Raw genomic sequence first — 17,879 nt, 5'->3', positions numbered from 1 at the left:
ATATTTGTAAACTTGTATCAGCAGGAAGATGGACTAATGAAGATGTAAAATATTCATTATCTGTTTGAAACAAAAAATACAGATTGAATTAATGCAAGAAAAAGAATAGCATAATGTCATAAATAGTAATGGAGGATTAATCATCCATGTCTCTCTCTGGTGGAAGTAGTGATAATGCTGACTCATTGGTAATTTGTTTACAACTTTCGTTTAAAGGGAAATTACTTTATGCTGTGTTTTACATCTAATAATTCCAGGTGTGCCAATATAGACTTTTATTTCTATTACTCAAATGTCAGTCCTAACACTATAAAGAAAAAGTGCACTAATTGTTGGTACAGTTTATATTGGGAAGCATTATTTCCTTTCCGGACCAAGAATCATGATTATGATTATCATATGTATCTAAAATATGCTCTTTTTTTAATAAACACTGGAAGGATGTAGGATAAATTTCTAGGTTTCAAATACGGTAAAATTTGATGCAGGAAATAATGAGTTTGAACATCATTTCTAGAGATAACTATTAAAGCCAGTGTGTGTGTGTGTGTGTGTGTGTGTGTGTGTCTGTGTGTGTGTCTGTGTTTCTTTGTGTGTGGAGAGAGCAAGCAGTAACTGCAGACACTTATGTAGCATTGACAATGTGCCAGATGTGTTATAAATGCTTTATATATATAAACTAATTTAATCCTCACAAAAAACTATGTGTTAGATACTTTTATTGAATGAATTTCATAGACACAGAGGGACATGTAGTATAAAATATTCCAATAAGGAAAGTGAAATGTAATACAAAATCAAGCTAAGAAAAAGATACCACATGTCCTGTTGCCAACATTAAAATTATAGGACTTACAAGATTGGGTTTTTTTCATTCTGAGGCAAGAACTCCTAACCTTGTGTTCTGCACTACCTACAATATTACCAAGTAATATTGAGACTTCCAGACCTTGAATTTGCCTGCCTGCACACATACCTGGTTGTGGTCCACAAGGTTACATAAGAGTACAGATTCCATCACATATGCATAAAATGAAATGTCTTTTAGAATTTGGAGGTATCTTAAAGAAATTGAGTCAGTGGGAAAATATATTGTCCAAGGGCCAATAAAGAGGAAAGTTACTATAAGTAAATGTAAAAGTTCCATTTGCTAAGTCCTACTTACTTTAATTACACCAAATTTTAAAAGACCTATAAGTGCATAATTTATACCCAATGTTATAGCTTCTTCAAGACAACTCCTTCAACTTCCTCCACAAATAAACCATATTTTCTTCTTTCCACGGTTCATCCATGAAATGTCTATTCTGTCTGTAAGCTTGACTCTGCATAAGCCATAGTGGACTTTCTACAAGCTCTTAGTCTATAATTTGTGAAATACTCATCTGGCCTGTAAGTATGATGAAGCGTGAATAGGAAAAAAATTATTTAGATGTATACTATACATTGGACCAGTCTACCCAGAACTGGTGAGTTAAAAATTGGTTTAAGTGTAAGTCTTTCTACTGTTTATATATGTAAAAAAGTTGTTTTATCACCCATATCTATAGGTAAATTTATAGATATAGCTATAGTTACGGATATGGATATAGATTTCCTTAGCTCTTACTCTCATGAAAAGTAATTTAGTGCAGAAAAGCTACCATCTTTTTAAAGGTTGCATATGTTTCGTTGAATGTATACAGTAGTATGATTATATATTGAAAATACAGCAATCATGAAAAGAGTAATTATATAAAAGGTATACTTGATATGGTTTCTCAATTGACATAAATCAATAATGTGATCAAGTAGCATTAAATTTAGTAGCATTAAAATTACTGCAGTGTAAGTGTGCAAAGTCCTCCAGGGCAGGGTCAAATGTATATAACCTAGCTTTTATAGATGCTCTTGCTTTGAAGGATACTGCATATCTGTTAAAAGAAGAACTCTTCTCTTAAAAGAAGATAACAATGATCACTTTAATGAATGATTGTGAGGATTATAAATGATATTAGTAGTATATTGCCATATCCATTGGAGTGTCTGGTACAGATTACTTTTTAAACGTATGTTTAAATATTATTATTATTATGGAAAGAATTATACCCTTGTTCTCCCATGAAGCTTGTAAAGGTATGTTAGGCTTAAAAGTTTCAGTCATTCTCATATCATTTTATTCATTTATTCATTTATTCATTCATTCCTTTAACATGTATTTATTGACTACCAACTAAATATTAGTCACCATTTTAATTGTTATAGATGCAACGAAGTATAGAAAGTATCTGAAACACTTTAGGCAGATGATCATATAGAGCGTCAAGAACTCTTGTTATGCGTGTTGGCATCCTTAGTGAGCCTTGGTCTAGACTGCCCCTCACACCAGAAACAGCAGGGTGCTTTGCCCTCCCTTTACTGTTTGTTATACTTCCAAGGACTCCACTTCCTTTTGATTGGACTAATCTCCCACTTCTTCGCTGATGGCTGCTTTTCATGTCTTCTCCTAACTAAATATCCTCCTTTATGGCATCTCCATCTCCTCCTGAGTAACGTTTGACCTTGATGAGGAAAGATACCAGTTCTTTCCCAGCACCATAAATATTCCTATTTTCATTTCTAAAATAAGTACCTAGGATTTATTGCAGAAAAATTAAATAATAATTGTTTATTTTTATGCTCTTCTTTTTTTCTCAGTAGCATATCTAGTTCACACTTTCCCCAAACCCCTCATCAAATCCTTTCCCACCCCTCCCCCAACACACCCCTCCCCCAACACTCCCCCCTCCCCCGTACTTTTCATTGAGAGGTCAGTCTTGCACAGCTTTAGGGAACCAATTCCTGTTTTCAGAATGAGAGGGTAGAATAGAAAATTTAGAAAATTTTCTCATGTCCTTGGTGGTAATTAATCCTAAAGGAGATATGCAGACCAAGGACATAAAAAACAAGCTCTTTAAAAATTATACAAGTGACACAGAATCGATAAAAAAATATTATTCTCTATACCCTATCATCTGTAGTATAAACTGAGTGAAGAAGTTGTTCTTCATCATCATTGATTAGTTATGAATACAGTGTGGTTTTGAATGTTCCAAGGCTTTATTTTAATGTTCTTGGGAAAACTAATTCATACAAACATAAGTAAAATACAGATATCTCAATATTGAAGTTGTTCAAACATACCGGTCTCTAAAACATCAGATCATCCTAAGATATCCTATTTCTTTGCCAGAACTTTAGTTTCTTGGTCACAGAAACCAGTTTTGTGCAACAAGGGAAATAGAACAGATGGCAAAGCCGCAACTCAGAAAAGAAAAAAAAAAATCATCCCTCTGGTTTAGATAATCCCTAGAGTTTTGCTTTTAGAATAAGACTAGTTTCCTATAGCAATACCTTAAAAAGAAGAATGAGGTTTTGTGGTTGGAATTTATGACTAGAAGTGAGGAATACTAGGTTATAATTTTGGTTGCACCATTTATTCATTGTCTCTGAGAGTGGTGAAGTAACACTGATTAATAAATAAATATTGACAGACTGTTTCTAGGACTCTGTGAAAAGCACACTAGGCAAATATTCATTGTCACCAGAAATATTTAAAATATGATTATTCAAATATCAGATGTCAAAATAAATGAAACATAGGAAAGATTTATTTTCACCAGTCTGAAAATATGTAAAATCATGCAGAAACCAAGAATGATTGTCTCAGTTTTTTTTTTTCTTTCACAAGGTTGAGAGAATAATATTGAAAAGGGTAGCATTATCTCCTCAAAATACAGTATATAAATCTTTCTTTGGATTAGTATGTCACATTTTCTCTTTCCCTTGAACTTTTACATGATGGGAAAGAATTCCTCAAAAGTTCAGCAGAAACATCACTTTACCAACATCCATTTATGAAATACCCATTGTGCAGAGGAAGTGAGGTGAATTTAATAAAATAGTCACAACTAACCAATGGCAGCATCTGACCTTTGGAAATAGAAACTTTTGTAAATCAGAACATTGGTTTGGGTACCTGGAGTTCTCATCCAGCCACTGACCTCCAAGAAGGGGCAGCCTAGTAAATGAAGTGCTGGATGTGAATCTAGATGGTGAAAGAGGTGGAACCAGTCATGCTCTGACCCTGTGTAGGCAAGTGCTGTCAGAAGAAAGATAGAGAAGGAGGCTTTGAATGCAAAGACTTGACCTCAGAGCTTAAAGCGAGACGTGGTTCTCTCTCGTGTCAGATAAATCATGAATATTTGCAATTGCTTTTGAGTTATCACAGAAAAGGTGCAAACATGAGACGTGAAATGCTATTCTATTTAATATGTCCAAAATAGGACAAGCAATCTTTATCCTATTTTATCTGATTTTTATTCACATGTTTTTCTTTCATTGGTTTTATTATTTGGGTCATGACATTCATTCCATCTAAACCATTTTCTTCACATTTGTGAATATAAACACACCAACTGTTGCTACATGTAAGCACTAGCAAAAATTAGCGTCTTTATAAAATTTTGTTCTGGGTCTTATTGCTTTTCAGTTTCATTTATGGAGAGCCAAAGCACACACACAGTTGATGAATCAGATTAGGGAAAATCACAGCAGGCATTTAGTTTCCCTGTGAGGATTACTGTTAGAGAGTAGGTACACATTCTTGTCCCAAAACAAATGATTTGAGTATTATGCCAGTGCTTGTATGTTTATGCGCCTTAATACTGTAAATGTTACCTGATTACATTGTATGAAATTCTAGTTATATACCAAGGACAATTAAAAGTAATAGAGGTCTAAGTTTCAGAATCCATTGTGGCCCCAGATGCCTAATGTCCTGGGGGAAAGATGTAAGTTTTCAAACAGGTAGCATGATAAACTAGCTTTACAGTAGATTTGAACTGCAGATGGGTTACTTGTTACAAGTTCAAAGAACCCCAGTAGAGACTAAAATAAAATAAAAAAAAAATTAAAGTGCCCAGCCTGTTTTTGATAAGTGTTTGACATTTATTACTTCCTTTGGCTTTTTCTTTTCCCTTAAAAAAATGTTGTGTGATTTAGAAGGACCAAACCTCTGGCTACGATAGAATCAGAAATTAAGTTAGTCAGAAAATGATATTCCCTTGTCACCACCATTTGATTCATGGAAAATCGTGGAGACACTGTCTTCCCCCAAATGATTTTTGACAGTTTTCTAAATCTCCCTTTCAACTATCTTAGCCATCTCAGTCTGGAATACCTAGGGCATGGGAAAACTCAGAGGGGAATAAAGAAAAGCGAAAATATAATATATTACCTTTTTAGATTTTGGTTTTTCCAGCATCCATTTCTGCTTCACCAGCAAAGAGAAGAGTTATCAAATAGTCAAACTGGAAGAGGTACTTTCTGGCCCAGCACAACTGAGTTTCTATCTAGGGAAAAAAGTCATTATAGGCTTCAGAATACTTTTATTTATGTCTCATAAACAAGGTTAAAAATAACACCAAAAAAGGATGTTAACCATATGCCATCTCGCAGTTTGTGACTAAAGGGGATAAAGTTACCAAAGTTCCCTCAAGCCCTTTGAACTTGAGAGCTAGTGTGCCTTTTCTGTTCCATTGTACAATATGATAAAGAGTAACCCCTTCATTGCTGTTCTAGAGTATGTGGTGGGCTCCCTTTGTTCAGCAAACACAGTATAGCACATCATTTTTATTACTGCAGTTACCCAGAATACTTCAAACACATGCTTATATTCACTAGGCTTTTGTTTTCCTTATTTGCCCCTTAAAAAAATTCTTGTAGATAAAATCATAATTGAAAAATCATAGGCTAAAGAATGTGCAGAGGATCCATAGGTATCCAAGCAGTGGTCAATTGTAAAGACCTTTAGCAGGGTTTTAAGAATACATTTCATCATTCAAAAATAAACAAGTTAAAGATAAATCGTGACTTTCAGGTAACAATATAATTTTTAGTATTATAGGACATATACTATAGCTACATTTACTACCTTCATTTCACAAATTCACATACCATTTATACAGATATAAATACGGCAGAACAACATTCTTCAAGCTACCTGAACATGTCATTTCTTGTAAAAAAGAAAGAGTCACATTCACAGATTTTCTCTACATTGTGCATGTATTTAAGCAAGTAAAAGGACTGCAAATGCGCAAAACCAATTGTACAGAGACTTGAGTTGGGATGTGGTGTTGCCCGCATCACGTGATCATCATCACCCCTGTCACCCACACTGTGTTCTCAAAGCTCCGAATGCTAATTGCATGTTGTATCTTATTCTTGTGCTTTGGGAAAGGATTTTAAATCTCCAGATTCTCAATGAAGCTGAATAAAAAGTGACAGAAGCAGGACTGTTTCATCTGCCATCACAGTAAAAAGGACATTACAGTTTTAAAAGTCTTGCCTATTTTATCCATTGGCAATTGTTTAAATCTCAGAAAACGTGTTGCAGAATGTTTCTCTTTTATTTTTGGAAGTGACTTTGGTATGGCTGCCAATCTCTAGGCATCCTTCCTCTTTCTCATTAGCGATATTGGTTCTCATAATGAGACTGATGATGACTATGACCTCGGAATAAAATTATAGGAGTTTTGCAATCAATGGAAATAAGACAACAAGGACACAGGGGAGATCAACCTCTGAAGTTTTCTAGGTTATACCAGAGAGAAGGGACAATGTAGACTCCAGAGACAATCACCAAAGACTGTAAATTTGAATACTTCTTTAGGTCTCAAGTTTCAACAGAGTTCTTGTGGCGTAGCAGATGTGTTTCTGTGCATTTCTAGCTGAAATTCCACAATGTTTGTGAGAGGGTCAAGGTTCAGTGTTGAAGAGGAACCTGGCCCCAAGAGGGAGAATTGCCTTTGAATGGAGGTAGCCATGGAAGCCCTAGTGGAGACAGAAGTAAGCTTTCCAAAATCTCAATTCTTTATGCCTCAGTTTAGTCAGATATAACGTGGGGGTAAGAGAACAGCAGTCTTACAGAGTGGTTGTGAAGGTAGTGGAGCTAATATACATGTAGCTATTAAAGGAATGTCTGTCTGCATGATGATAAATGTTCAAAAATATTGTTCTTTCTATTTGCTATATTATTTTTCAACGTTGAGCCAAGGCCTGCCCATGCCAGGTCCTTAATGTTCCCAAGTACTTCACTCCATGATGATCTACTTTCAGATTAAAGCTTTGGAGCCTCATCTTCATTCAGTCTACCTTTCACTTCTCCTTGTTCTCCAGCAGTCAAGAATAGAGCTCAACAAGACATGCATGCTCTGTAGGGGAAGTACTTGTCATATTTTGCTTCCTTAAAATGTGAAGAAGGCCATTAGAAATAATGCTGTCATGATCCTCTTGTAAATGCCTTTTGGTACATACACGAAGGCCAAAAGACATGGTCATGGTGGTGGCAAAAATGGCCAAAACTAACCCATGATGATAAAAGCAAGATTAGTAATTACGTCTGTAGATGGGTAGCTAATGACTGGGAGGCAGCAGAGGCAAGCTGCTGGGATACTGGAAATCTTTTATATCTTGATTGGGTGGTGGTTACATGTTACGTCCATTTTATAACGATTTGTCATCTGGTACTTAAAATATGTACATTTTACAATTGTCCAACTAAAATAGAAGTGTTCTAAAAGTGTTTGAAGAAGAGATATCTAGAAGTAAGTAAGGATTTTCATGAAACGCGTATTATTTAAAATTCACGTTGGATTATTATGGGTCATTGCCGTCTGGTTTCAATTCTCAGGAAGGCCCCTAAGCCAGCACCTCAACTCTTAGGAACAAGGCCATCTAATTTTTGGCCATGTACTTAGCTCTGTCTCCCTTCATTCTTTTTCCTAATTAGTTTCATTGACTTTTAAATCATTTCCTGTTATCTACTGAACGTTTTAACACCCAATTTAAGTCTTTTTTTCCCATCCAAATCTTTTTGCTATCTTATGCAAATTCAATGTCTTTGTTTTTCCCCAGCTGACAACCTGCCCTCTCAGTTCCTTGGGCTCATCTCCCTTTGTCTCGACCTCAGTGAAGAAGTTCCTTACTCACATATGGGCCTTGTCATCACCATGAGGGGTTTGGAATAAAAGATTGAGACGACTAAATCTATCACAACCTCCTTCATTTGGGCACTCTCATTCAGAGATTCCCAGTAGAGCAGTTCAGTTCTTTGTCTCATTCACACATCCAAATAGCATGATGGTTCTATTTCCTCAATGGTTACCATGTTTTCATTTCTTGACAATCTTCCTCGTTTAGCTTATCATTCACTCTCAGGATAACACCTCATTCCTCCAGGCCGGTTCATCTCCCCTGCATCTTTCTGCCAAATCCCAGTCTTGGATCATTTGAGCTGCCTTGTCATCTCCAGGCTTCCACTGGAAACTGCTAGAGAAGATCACAAAACAATGTAAGTTGGCAATAGTACACAGTCATGATGACCAGCACCAAACAGGCTGCGATTCTGCCCAGTGGTTTTTAGTTTTCCTCATCAACTGTTTCTGCTCTTCTCCCCAGCAGTCATTTCAAAATGTATTTATCTTTCTTACTTGCAGCCTTTCCCTGCCTCTCAGTGATAATTTGGCCACTTACTGCAATGGAGAAAATTATGATAGACACCAAATGAGAATCATCCCAACTTTCTGCCACTCGATGGATAAATATAAGGGTCTCATCACTTGTAATTTTCATATTCTGTTTTGACACAGCTGCAAATGTTTTCTTCCTCCGATTCAATTTGAGTTCTGGACCACATTGTCTCTTCAGCAGCTCTCACTCTGCCTTCTATCTCTTCACTCTTGTAGCCTCAATTCTTACTTCTATACCAGACAGTTCCTATCATGATTTTACAATTGTCTTCCATCTAAAACTTCCCTCTGTCCTGCACCTCCCACCGGCTACCACTCTCCTTTTTCTCTTCTTCCTTTCACAGCTAAATATGCTACTGTATGTAGCTACCTACATACTTGTATTTATATATAAACACATATGATACATACATACTCAATACATGCATTATATATCTATATCTATTATGTATAATATACATACACACATATATAATACATAGGTTGTATACCTATACCAATTTTGCATACTTTTTTGTCTCTGAAAAAATGAGCTCATCAAAGTTGCAAATAACTAGGTCACTTAATCGAATAGACACTGCAACCCTTATCATAGATTTAGTTTTTTTGGACTTTCTCTCTGCTAAACTAGAAACTCTGTGAGGGCTGGGGCTAGATCTTTCTTCCTACTCTTGTATCTCTAAACCCCGCATAATAGACTTTGGTAAATATTTACTGTGTAATTTAATTAATGCTATAAAAAGTCATATAATACTCTTTACCAGAACTTGCATTTAGAAAAACATTAGCCTTTGTAGAAAGCATCTGTTACGTAAGGACAAAGGAAATATTTACTAAAGCTTTCAGAGCCAAGCTCTCTTATTCAACTTTATTTAAGTTTACACTTTTGGCATTTTAAAATAAATTGTTGAGTTTATATAATGCAATTTCTCTAAATGGATAGGAGAGTAAAACAATGCATTTTATATTAAATCATCCAATATGTTTTGATTCTTCATTTTATAACAGAGACTTTTAACGTTTCTATGTCATCCAGAATTACTATGCGGGAATTTGTTTTTCTAATTTATATGTATGGGAAAATTTGGTTTTCATAAAAGATAAATATTCTTCAAGAATGAAGAAAATATCTTAGGTAAGCAGTACTTTTCTGATGGGTTCATAATTTATGATGAGACTTGACTGTCAACAACGGATCTTAAACGTTTACCCCATTTTGTTATATGTGCTACAGCAGACTCAATCTCACATTGGGGGAGGGGACAAAAACCTCATTCTGTGGTTTGCCTTTTTATGGGGGCCAGTATTCTTCTGTTTGTATATGAATGGTTTTTCCATATTTTATCCTTCATAACTGATTACCAGGCCTGTCTCCCCACGGCTGACTATGATATTATGTGATACTATATTTTAGCAGCACCGAAGAATCACTGTCCACCAGGTAACAGTCGAGTGATCTATTGTTGATTGTACTCCTGCTTAGTATGTACCAAAATCCCTCAGAGAGCAATGATATTGGGGATGGAGCATTTGCTTTTCATCTACTCTAAAGGCGCTCCGTAAGATTCTTGTATTGATCTGAATATATAAATAGTTGTGTATCATTTTGACCTCTAATAGAATTTCTTTTCTTGAATTATAGAATGTTATTTTTAAAAGCTGTATTATATTTTTATGGATTTATGTATTGTAAGAATATGTGACATCAAATTTCTCAGGACCCTTAGAAGAAAATTCTCCAGTTGTGGTACCAGGAATAAGTATAGGATATGTTCTCTGCAATTGGTTTATTTCATTATGTGGACCTTGATTCAATTCTTGATTGTATTAACCTTCATTGTCTAACTGGCAGCTCAGAGGGAGACAGGAAGGTCTGAGTTCTCTTGTTCTAGGTTAATCAGAGGAGAGCTCCTAATCCTTGAGAGAATTCCGTAGATTCAGTGACCCGCGGATTCATACTAATTGCTCTCAGGATACAACAAACTGCTTTTGCTGCTCAGGGGAACCTCAGTATGTGGTGAGGCTAGATGAGTCATGTAATAATAAGTTTTGAGTAAGGAGTACTGGGGCGGTCACTAGATGTGTAGCATGGTTTCTGTGGGACCTCTGCTCCATGGTTAGCCTTTCAAGCTCTAAAGAAATATAGTTTTTTTGAGTCAGCCTTCTGGCTCAAAAACAGTCTGCCTGTCTTCACTTAAGCATAGATGTCCTCACTTAAGGATAAATGAGAACACACTGCTTATCCTGGAGTCAGTTCTTCTGACCATGTGTATCGGCGTCAAGTCCTCCTGTCCACTTGGAAGCAGACTCTTGGCTCCTGATCATGTAAATCAGTCCTCCTGGCTTCTAACCTGCTGTTTCTCAGTCAGAAATTCCAACCCAGCTGCTCTCCTGATGACTTACCAAAACAGAGCACCTTGGATCAGGAAATGATACTTTTCATTTTAACCAATGCTCCTGAAAACCCAACGCACCATAACATTGATAGAACTAAAGATTGCATAGAATAAAGAATAGTGTTAATAAAGCTTTAGTTTGTTGCAATTTGACAAACATTCCCCTTGTTGCATAAATGGCTTAAAAAGCATGAGTTATATTTGAACTTATTTATACTGTGAAATTCTTATGATAAGAAAAAACCTACAGCTCTATGAATTTTATAACAACTGTCTCATCCACAGTTAGTAAGAAATATTTAACTCTTCCGGAGATTATCTGCATTCTAGACATGGGCATTTTTTTTTTTTTGCCATAATGAACAGAAAACAAAAGTAAGAATCAAATATACCATAATTGACAAGTAAGAGTTGATTCCTGATAGATTTTGTAGGAAGTGATCAAATCAGGATAAAATACTATAACTCTGGAATTTTTCCTTTATCCCATATTTTTTAAATAACTTATTGTTATAGGTAGCCGTTTGGAGAAAGTTTCCATTACTTAGAAATAGTGAACTGTCAACTTACGTTGAATTGTAGAAACAGATTAAAATGAAAACGTAAAGTGCCAAGCTTGTTTTAGAGTTAAAAAAAAAAATCCTATTGGCCTACGGCCAAAATATTTGCCTCCCAAATGTCATCTTTAGAATAATTTTTTAAACCCTCTGTGATTGCCTATCCCTCCTCTCAACTCCCAGCAGGCTAAAGCAGACTCACATAGTCCCACACAGATGTAGACCGAGAAACTGCTCATTATCAATCAATGAACACAAACAAGTTGAAGACTGCTGTGTTCCCCCTGTTAAAGTAAAGAGCTTAAAGCCCCTAAAGAGTTTATTATTCTGGGCCTGAGATCGTCAAAGTCATTTGATTTTGACCTGCACAGTAGCCACAAAGGTTAAATTGAGGTTAAGTTTCCCAAACAAAATGGAAGCAATTAAACAGTTAAATAATGTTGCTTTATTTTTGTTTGATTTTAATCCAAAGGCCAAAAAAAGTATTAATGTAATCAAAATGTAAAATTTTTGTATACTTCTAAGGAATGCAAGGGATACATAAGAACTTGCCCTTTATGCTTGACTATATGTTTTTACACACTTTTCTTTCACTAAAAGTAACAGAGGAAAAATATCTATATATCCAGCCAGTACTGATAGTAAGATTTCCCTCTTCGCAATAGGATGTCTAAGGACTTTTGAAGTCTATCGTTTTCAACTAGGCAGGAAAAAAAATCAGCTTTGTTGAAATGGGATATTATATTACTTATATGTTTGTTTGAATATGGTCAGTTAGAAAAAAAACTGTTCACAGAGGCAAATGATCTGAATGTAGCTATTTTCCTTCTCTTGGAACATTAGGCGAGCATAGCCTACTTTATTTTTATTTCATACAAATAATTTTCATATTAATTATCTCACCTGACTTCTGAAATAACTTTAGAGGGACATTTGACAAATAAAACAAACAAACAAACAAAAATATTACATGACTTGGACAAAATCACATATTTAGTAAAAGTTGGAACCAGGACTCTAGTTCACTACTGATTTCATACATTACATTATATCAGACCCGGAATCATGTCTCTTTAAATATCATGGAGTATTCGTTTTTATCTCTAATAAAAAATATGTATTTCTGATGGTATTCTTAAAGAATAAGTTTTTAGCACTATGAACAATAGTTGACATACTATTTACTGAATCTTGTGTGTCTGCAAAAATATCTTAACCCACTACCATGGAGAAGGGGAGACCTGGCTGTGTTGATTCTATCTGTATATGTTGGCAAGAAAAAGTTTTAAAAATTTTGGACTGTGACCAATGTAAGTCTTCTTACTAAATTCCTCTTCTAGCTTGATCTTAATGGCTATTCTAAGAACAAATACATCCCTACCTTAAATTAGTCTAAAAGAGTTTTAGGGTGGGGGGGGGTTAATAAAAGCAGAAGGGTACATTTGAAGAATGGCCCCTTCAGCGATTCTCTAGAAACTGAACAACCTACAGATACAGTAGCTGGAGGGGAGGGGCCTCCCTTGAGAAAGCAGAGGACTGGCATCCAAAAAGATCTAGAGAAGCACTTTATTCCTCTGAAACAGGGAAGGGAAAACAATGAGTGGCATAAAATATCACACATCACTTGCCAAGTATAGACACACCCAGGTTTCCTGTTCCACATGAGGTTAGAGCTTGGATCACAGATGTCCAGCCAAAGATGGCCTTGCTCTGACCCAGATCATGTCATGAGGGAAGGAACAGTCACTCTGAAGAGCAGTTCTTTTGTTCTTTCAAGCCCTACACTCCCTTATAGTGGGACACTGGGCTATTAAAGGTCTTAAGGAACATTTTATAGTGTCTCCTAGGTAAAGACTGTCCCAACATACACTGTGTCATTAAAACAAAACAAAACAAAAGACATCAAAGAGTGGCATTTTTTTTAAGGTGATATACTTCAAAAAAACCTTTTAGCACTATAAACTTCACTGACACGCTGTTTATTGAAACATGTGTCTGAAAAAAATATGTTAACTCTTACAAGATAACTGGGCTAAAGAAGGCAGTTTTTATCTTTACGCAGAATAAGGAGAGACAGATTCTAAAGGAACTTAAATGTATATCTGCTGACTCTCCAGAAAGGACAAATGAGTATTCAGTTTATGGTAAAATGGTTGTTTGACCACATGCCACAACCTCTCAGCAAAAGGTTATGCATCTCATCATTCCCTTTTGTTGTGAAGTATTTGCTTGCTGGAGCGTGCAACACATACACTGGAGTGATAAAGAAAGTAGCTGTACTGTTTAATTTGTCAGAACGGTGTGGTCAAAAATTTGAAGCATTTTTTTATTCTGTATCAATAATTTTCCCTCAGATAAAAATATTAACCACTTTTTTAAAGGATAGGCTACAAATTATTTAAAGAGGAAGCAAAGTATTGGAGAGGAAAAAATGGACAAGAGAAAACTAGGATTACTTGTATCTAGTAAGGGCTAATTACGCCTGTTGCTTACTGGAAAGGAGACCGCAAATTCCAATTTCCATTCTAAAGTGAAGAGGTGGGTAGAATGTATGGTTATTTATTTACTTATGGGATAGTGACAAGAGAATGACTGCTTTATGCCGTTCACTACAAAGCAGAAAGGAGTTCAGTGCATCTCTTTTTCTAACCATAAAAAGCCTACCTAGTCAATTTGCGTAGATGGAATCCAGAAGATAAATAACGCCTGAATGATTTTAAAGTAATAATTTAAATTCAACACATACTTTACTTCTGAACACTGAGTACATCAACATATGTAGTTTTTTAAGTTCTTCCAAGATGGACACTTTCTGCGCAGCGGTATTTTCTTCTAGACGGCTCCCTTGTGGTAGTAGCGGTCATGGTAGATAAGGCGATCATGAGTTTGGTGGCTCGCTGAGTTTATTCAAAGAATGAATATTGGAGGCAGAACAACTATTTATTCACTCTCTTGCAGGAATTTCCCTTAGCATCTTCCTCTGTTAACTGGCCAGTCAAAATGTTTGGTATAGGTTAGAAATCGTTATCATTCTTTCTTGACTTACCTCTTCCTAACCAAAGGTTGTTGGTTTTGACACTTATTTTGTTTAAAAATTGGATAATTTGTTTCCTAATTACAAATGTTACACACCAATCTTGAGATAGCTATAAATTCTGTAATCAGAAGGAGAGAAACAGGACTGCTACTTTTTTATATTGTTATTTTTTCATTTTTCTAAATTTAGAAATTTTCTATTTCTAAAATTCTGAGTACATGCTATATACATTCTGTATATACTACATTCTGTAGTTAAGATATTTAAAAAAATTTTAAAGCCCCCCAAACTTCTTTGTGGAACCACCAGAGATTAAAAATAAGAAAGCTAATTGAGCTACATAGCTACCATTTAGAATTAATTACTTTAAAAATTTGAGAATGAGTCCTTTTTGGCTTACTTTTTATACGTTCTCATAAATTTTTGTTGGTTTGTTTTACTTCCCACAAATTTTTTTCATACAGTGTACAATTTGACATTTTAGGTTTTGTTAAGCATTCATATTTCACCAAATTTTGCCACCCACAGAATTTGTGATATCATTAATTATATTTAAAAACATGATTTATAATCATATCATTGTATTGCATTGTGTCATTTTACGGTAATTATAGATGTATTATTTTATTAGTCGATGGCTTCATTGTTTTCATTTTCTGCCGAAAATAGCACTGTGATAAATAATCTTATATAAATCATTTGATGACTTCCTTAAGACTAATTTTTAAATAAAATACACACTTAACAGCTCTTACACATATATACATATAGAGCTGTTTTCTAAGAAGGTATAATGTCTCTTCTGAGTTGAGTATGCTAGTGCTTAATTTATAACACCCTCCTCTAAAGTGAAAAAAACAAATAGGGTTTGGGATTTTTGTCATTTAGGGGCAAAAAATATTAGCTCATTTTTATTTGCATTTATTTGATTGTTTTTCAGGTTGAACATTAAATATATATGTGTATTATATGATCCCTCGAGCTTTTTATTTTAGAGAGGGCCTTGTTATAATCAGGGTTTAGTGTTTTGGTTTTTTTATACATATGTATTGGAATTATCAATCTCGTGTTATATTTGGAATAAAACAATATTACTAGTTTGTATTTTATTTTATTTCTGGCATAAATAAGTTTAAGATTTTATGTAGTCAAGTGTTTTGTTTGCTTGTTTTTTTTTATAATTCTTTTTTTTTAAGATTTTATGTATTTATTTGATAGAGAGGCAGCGAGAGAGGAAACACAAGCAGGGGGAGTGGGAGAGGGAGAAGCAGGCTTCCAGCTGAGCAGGGAGCCTGATGTGGGGCTCTATCCCAGAATGCTGGGATCATGACCTGAGCTGAAGGCAGACACTTAACTACTGAGCCACCCAGGCGCCCTGTTTGCTTGTTTGTCTTTTCACCATTTTTCCATTGCCTTTGTACTTGGAAAGTCCTATTAGTGTTCTAGGATTGGAGATATCCATGACCATAAACTTAGTATCTTAAAATCATAAGAATTTATTCTCTCACAATTCTGGAAGCCAGAAGAACAACATCTGCATCACTGGGTCAAAATCAAGATGAGCAGGCCACTGTCCTTCCAGAGGCTCTAGAGGAGAGAATCCATTCCTTGCCTTTTCCAGTTTTAGTGCTAACTTCCTGGTCCCCTGACCATCTTAACAAGCAATGGAACATTGTGATACCTCTCTACTTTCACCTTCACATGACCCTCTACCTTCTGAGTGTATGTGTCTTAGTTCCTTCTGCCTCTCTCTTGTAAGTTATAGGAAAAATAACTTATCAAACCTGAAATTAACTTGGAGATAGTACATGTTTTAGAACCGTTTTTTTTAATCAGAATTGTCTTTACCTAGACTCATAATGATAGAAGTAGTGATTATGTATGAATCTCTATTATGCATGGAAGCAACTTTATCAAAGGGTGGCCTCCAAAGATGATTAAAGTCAGTAATGTGGTTCTAAGCTTAATTCTAACCCCTCAGATTTAGTGCCTCAGATCTCATTATATTCCCCAAAATACATAAAAAATATTCTAACCACAGTTGTTTTCTTTTATAATCCAATTCTTAAACTATAAAAAGAAATTGCTACCTATAAAATATAATTGGTATTGCATTTTTAGTCAGAAAGATAACCAGATGCTTTAAAAGATGAATTCTTTATACAAGACTGTCAAAACTTATTTCCTCAAATAACAGCTCTAATCTTTAAAAAATATCATTTATTACTCATGTTTTTCATTTTTCTTTGATATTTGAGTATAAATTGAGTATGCAAGATGGCTACATAAAATGGATCACTTATAAAGTGTTTAGCGGATGCAGTTGCCTATAGACAAAGGATTTATTTACAAAGAATTTTTGCTCCATTTTTTAAGAAATTGAAAATGATTTTTCTGAGAATTAAATTTTTGTTTGAATAGATGCCTAATAAACTATTACTATTTTTTGTTGTTTTACTTAAAGAAAATATGCATAGTTGCACAATCATGGAATCTTAAATACTACCTTGAAATTTAAACTATCTTTAAAGTTTTATTTTAGTATTACCATTAAAATGTATTTTTCTTGGTCTTCATTCTTAAAGTTCTTGGATTTGAAACATGGCTTTAAATCATTATAGTTTCCACAGGTGCAGTTAAAGAAGAAAGATGTTCATATAATATGCACTTATCCAAATAAGTTTATATATGGAGTAAAATAATTAAAATTCTTTTGGAAAATAGAACCAGCATAGAAAAACTTCACATCTCTATTTTTACTTTAAAAAATTAAGTAAATCATTTAATATTATGTATTAATGATTACCAGTAATCTATTCATAAGCTACAATTCTCCCTCTTTCTTTAAACAAAGGGATTTGAGGCAGCTGATTGAAATACATAAATAAAAATTAAATGGAGAGAGGGATCAAAATATTTAAGTTTGAAGTGGTTAATAATATGTATTTGATTCCACGGTTGTTTGCTTTGAGTAGGATGCTGAACATGACAATTTAACAAACGTGTGAGGTGGAGGTGTTATTACAAGGTCAACCAGTCTAACAATTACAAGACATTAACTGGTATATTAATAAGTACTGATATACATACCTAGATTGGCAAATAGATATATGGTACATAGGAAGATATAGATATCTAGAAACAAATACACTGATATATATCAATAACTACGGATATATAAGCCAAAATGGAAAGTATACTTATGCTGTTGTCTAATCCAGTTGTATTTTTATCCTAGCACAATTTGTTCTATATTTGTTAATTTTCCCCAGTGTAATAGCACTAGTTAAGGAGGAAAATAATGCTTGCTTATCCTTCCCCAGAGTTGAGTTATTCA

General features: G+C 34.7%; 1 protein-coding gene across 12 annotated transcripts in view; it reads left to right on the top strand.

Annotated features, from left to right (window-relative positions):
* Positions 1 to 17,879, top strand: part of SEMA3A (semaphorin 3A) — an 818,384-nt gene that overhangs the window by 558,695 nt on the left and 241,810 nt on the right. Inside the window, exon 1 of one of the 12 annotated variants that reach the window (XM_057304269.1) lies at positions 3,746 to 8,374. The exons of the other annotated variants lie outside the window; for them this stretch is intronic. The gene's annotated coding sequence lies outside the window, so the exon portion shown is untranslated. Of the gene's footprint in view, positions 1 to 3,745; positions 8,375 to 17,879 lie in introns of those variants that run through there. 12 annotated transcript variants of the gene reach the window in all.

The sequence above is a fragment of the Ursus arctos genome, unplaced genomic scaffold, assembly GCF_023065955.2.
Source record: "Ursus arctos isolate Adak ecotype North America unplaced genomic scaffold, UrsArc2.0 scaffold_3, whole genome shotgun sequence".
NCBI classification, from domain to species: Eukaryota; Metazoa; Chordata; class Mammalia; order Carnivora; family Ursidae; genus Ursus; species Ursus arctos.
This window is presented reverse-complemented; position numbering and strand designations above follow the sequence as displayed.